A 5,286-nucleotide genomic window follows, 5' to 3' on the forward strand; every position below is an offset into this window, starting at 1 on the left:
CAGGAAGAACGACGCTGCAACAGGATCCTTCTGCACACGTTTATTGGGAGAGCTTGATTGTAGATGCGAAAAGACCCTGAGACCAGAACTGGTGCTGCTTACAAAGGCCTAGGAGAGGCGTGTCTCACATCTGATTGGTTAACTTGTCTTGGCAAAAGAACCTTCACTGCCTATGTATGTGTGGTGGCCATCAGTAGCCAACTGCCACTCTGCAACGGCTTCCCACAGAGACAGGGTTTCTCTGTGTAGCCCTGGCTGTACTGGAACTCACTTTGTAGACCAGGCTGGCCTCGAACTCAGAAATCCGCCTGCCTCTGCTTCTCAAGTGCTGGGATTAAAGGCGTGCGCCACCACCGCCCGGCCAGCCCTCAGGAATCTTACAAGGTGGTTAACCCGCTTACCAGGAAAACCCTAACCTCCCTTATCTGCCGGCAACGGTGAGCTACATCAGGTAAAAGCATCAAATTCCCGATCAAGCTGAACAGTGTGTATCAGCTCAAAGCCCCCGGTCCTCATGGCCACCACATAAAATCCGTTGCTTTCCTGCCAAGCTGCTGTGTTGCATTCTGGGAGGCAAACTGGAAGTTCGTTTCTTTCTTCCCAAAGAGTAGTCTAACTTGGTGGTTTCGCTTCACACACCCTCACAACAGGCATCTTGGTTTGTATCCATTCTCCTTCGTCATGCTTGCACAACAACGAAATAACTAATGACCCATCTCCATGGCTGAGCACTGTGTGTCTGTACCAATGTTTTTTCCCAGAACAAATTAATGTACGGCCTCAGCAACTTTGATCATGACTCCCAAACAAAAGTCTGGGCTGTTGATAACTGACATCTCTAATTGTCCCCTAGAACCTGGGGTGGGGGGATTCAGGAGCAGAGTGAGAGAACAGCATTGAAAATTGAACCCGGGGTCTCATGCTAAGCACTTGTCTTTCCAGAACTACTGACCAGCATCTTAGTACGGAGGCCTCACGACTCTGCGCAACATTCATCCTTTCCTTCCTCCTTCAGGTTTGGCCTCTTCCAAAATCTCCTTTTTTTTTTTAAAGATTTATTTATTTTATGTATGTGAGTCTACTGTAGCTGTACAGATGGTTGTGAGCCTTCATGTGGTTGTTGGGAATTGAATTTTTAGGACCTCAGCTCACTCTGGTCAACCCCACTTGCTCTGGTAGGCCTGGCATGCTCCACTCAATTCTGCTCGCTCAGCCCCTGCTTGCACCAGAAGAGGGCATCAGATCTCATGATGGGTGGTTGTAAGCCATCATGTGGTTGCTGGGATTTGAACTCTGGACCTTTGGAAAAGCAGTCAGTGCTCTCCTGATGAGCCATCTTGCCAGCTCCCGTACTTCCAAAATCTTAAAGGCCATTTTCTTGCAGGGTTAACACACATCTCTGCCCTTCATTAAGGACAGATAGGATGATTGATTCTCAGCACCCTCCCACCCCCGCGTGGCATCCACTGAGAGTCAACATATGTAGTAATACCTCTGAACAAATATGATATATTAACAATTCAAAATTTAAAAAATTTTCCCCCAGAGCCCAGTTCGCATTCTCTCTCTCTCTCTCTCTCTCTCTCTCCTTCCCTCCCTCCCTCCCTCCCTCCCTCTCTCTCTCTCTCCCTCTCTCTCTCTCCCTCTCTTGGGGAAGTGCACATGTTTCGGGGTACAGTACATGTGTTCACTTCTATGGAAACCCAAAGTTGACATTGTTTTTCCTGTCACTCTCCCTTTTTTGTTGAGGCAGACGCAGAGTCTCTTGCCGAACCCTAAGCTCCCCAATTCCAGCTCCTCAAGCTAGCCAGCTTTCTCTGGGGACCCCTGCCTCTGCCTCCTGAGTAATGGTGCCTACCATACTTGCCCATCTTTTATGTGAGTCCTGGGCATCTGAACTTCCAGAGTTCACGCTTCACATGTGTGTAGTGTAGCAAGTGCTTTAGCCAGCAAACCATTTCCCCGGCCCTTAGTTCTAACTTTATATTACTGTCACCATTTTTTTAAAAAGAGATTTGATGATTCACTATATCCCCAAGATTTTTTTTTTTTATTTTGAGGGTCTGTTTGTTTCTTTTGAGATAGTATCTCACTGGATAGCCTGGTTGGCCTCAAACTCTGTAGACCAGGCTGGCCTCGAACTCAGAGATCTGACTGCCTCTGCCTCCCGAGTACTGGGATTAAAGGCATGTAGCACCACCTGTCTACATGATCATATTTTAATTATTATTTGAGACTCTGACTCATGCATCCCAGCTAGCACTGAACTCACTATGTAGCTGAGGACAACTTTGAACTCCTGATCCCCCGACCTCCACCTTCAGAGTGCTTGGATTATAGGTATCTATTACCAGCAACTGGTGAAGTACTGGAGATAGAAACTAGGATTTCAGGCATGCTGGGCAAGGACTCTTCCAACTGAGCCACATCCCTAGCTCCATATCAACATTTCAAAAAACTGTTTTTAAAGATTTTTTTATTTTATGTGCATGAGTATTTGCATGCATGTATGTCTGTGCACCGTGATGCCCAGTGTCTGAGGAGACCAGAAGGTGTTGGAGTCCCTGGAACTAGAATTATGGATGGTATTAAGGCACCACATGGTATTGCGGACAGCCCAGGGTCTACTTATATTTGATGTTAATTTCGTTCTCCTGTGAGTGGCTGCAAACAAGGAATGAGTCAGTACTCAGGTGATGTCTGTAAACCAGCTTCCCACCTTAATTTGTAAAATAAAGGAGAGCTGATGATTGGGCAGATAAAAGAAAGGTGGAGTAGAAGGTTGAGAGAGAGAAGAAGGAGAAAATGGAAGAGGGAAAGGACGCAGAGGAGGAGGAAGAAAAGCAGAGCAGAAGCACATGGCCTGGAGAAACCGAAAGTTCTAAGGGGTCTCATAGATGGAGAAGATGGTAGTGTAGCAGTAGAGCTGCCCAATCTAGGCACACAGCATGTATTCATATTAATTGAGTTGTGTTTTCATTGCTGGGGCATATTTGGGTTAGAGATTTATCACAACAACATGGGTGCTTGGAATTGAACTTGGGTCCTCTGGAAGAGCAAGCCAGTGCTTTTAACCACCAAGCCATCTCTTCAGCCTCCCATATTAAATTTAATAGAAAAAAAAATTTCCCTCCAAGCACTTAAGCACCCTATTTATACTCCCCTAATTATTAAGGCTTTCTATGCAGAGCTCATCAAGAGCTTTCAGAGTCCCACACTCTATTACACACTGACATCTAACCCTCAGCTTCTGATATAGCTCTCTTTTGTAAGACTTCAGGAATTTGCATGTTTGATCTTTTATGGAGGTAGAAAGGTCATTGCCAGATAGCATCCGTGGGCTCTTGGAGTCTTCATTTCTACCTTAGATTGAATAGCCTTACAAACTGTTGCAACCTGACATGCTGGGCTTGCCTGGGCTTGGGGTTAATTAGAATTTTTATATACATTAAGTCCCTGCATGCTTTAAGAAGAGTGCTGATATCTTCAGAAGGCCTTGAGTAGTTTAGAGTTGCCATCTACGGGGTGGGAGAGGTGGCTCAGTGATTAAGAGCATATCCTGAACTTGTAGAATGCTGCTGGTCTTTGCTACTTTGTGGGTTCTTAGTTCCCACTCTTAATCTACCCCCCCACCCCAACCGCTTACAATAGATAGGAGAGAAACAAGGATTGAGGGGAAAGAGATTCCTGTATCTAGTTTTTTTTCTTTTTGTTTCTCCATTGACCATGGCTACTAACAAACCACAACTAACGTCCTCCCTAAATGACCAACAACCCACTGACCCCGCCTTGCAGGGCCCTCGCAGTTATGTACCCTCTAAAAAGTTCTCAGAATCCCAAAGTCCAACAATCACAGAAATTCTAAGCCAGCACATAAACTGGCAAAACCACACCCCTGCTAGAGCACAAGGCAAAGCCATAGCCAGCTGCTGTGGACAATCCAAAGCAGCCTCACATCCCTACACCAGGGAGTAAAACAAGGTGCATTCTCTTTCTCTCTCTCTCTCTCTCTCTCTCTCTCTCTCTCTCTCTCTGTGTGTGTGTGTGTGTGTGTGTGTGTGTGTTTGTGTGTGTTTGTGTGTGTTTAAAGAAACCAAAATGCCAGCCGGGCATGGTGGCGCACACCTTTAATCCCAGCACTTGGGAGGCAGAGGCAGGCAGATTTCTGAGTTCGAGGCCAGCCTGGTCTACAAAGTGAGTTCCAGGACAGCCAGGGCTATACAGAGAAACCATGTCTTGAGAAACCAAAAAAAAAAAAAAAAAAGTAAGTAAATAAATACACATATATAATAGCCAAATCTGTCTTTAAAATGTCATAGAATGAATGTTTCATCTATATATCTCTCTACTCAAAATCCTCTGTGAGTGAAGGTCATAAAGAAACGAATAGCTTCATGCTTTCTCTACTGCATATTCTGCCAACCATTATTTTTTTGTTTTTGTCTTTGTTCTCTTGAGACAGGGTTTCTCTGTGTAGCCCTGGACATCTTGGAACTCACTCTGTAGAGCAGGCTAGCCTTGAACTCGAGAGATTTGTCAACTGCTGCCTCCTGAATGCTGGAAAGAAAGGTGTGGGCACCAGTGTTCAGCTTTGCCAAACATTCTTAATCTGCCTGAGCTTTGTTGAACTCAGGGCCTTGCCTGTACTAAATAGGTGCTCTAAATAAGCCTGTGTCTGCTTGGCATATATTGAGTAGGTGGCACAAACCTATAATCCCAATATTGAGGGGAGGAGGTGAAAGCAGGAGACTCGGGAACTTGAGTTGGGCTACACATTGAATTGGAGTTGAGTCTGAGAATTTGAGACTTTATTTAAACAACAACAACAACAAAAAGCCATAATGTACATGTGAATCCCAGCATGCCTCACCACAGACACGTAGTCTGTACCCCCAATATTAACAGATGTCTGAGAGTCTACACTGCCTATTGCACAATAGTGTCAGCAGCTGTCTTAGCTATGGTTTCCATTGCTGCAAGGAAACACCATGAACAAAAAGCAAGTTTGGGAGGGAAGGGTTTATTTGGCTTACACTTCTGGATGTAGGCCACCATTAGAGGAAGTCAGGACTCAAGCAGGGCTCTTGGAGGCAGGAGCTGATGCAGAGACCATGGAGGGGGGTTTTCATTCATGTAATGAGGGTCCATGTAGTACCTAAGAACTCCAGAAGAGGGCGCCTAGAGCTGGGGTAACAGGAGCTTGTGAACACCTTCCATGGGTGCTGGGAACCAAACTTGGATCTTCACGGAGCCTTTCTCCAGCCCAGTCTTGATCATGATGTTTAA

Source organism: Mus musculus, chromosome 1, assembly GCF_000001635.26.
Source record: "Mus musculus strain C57BL/6J chromosome 1, GRCm38.p6 C57BL/6J".
Taxonomy (NCBI): Eukaryota; Metazoa; Chordata; class Mammalia; order Rodentia; family Muridae; genus Mus; species Mus musculus.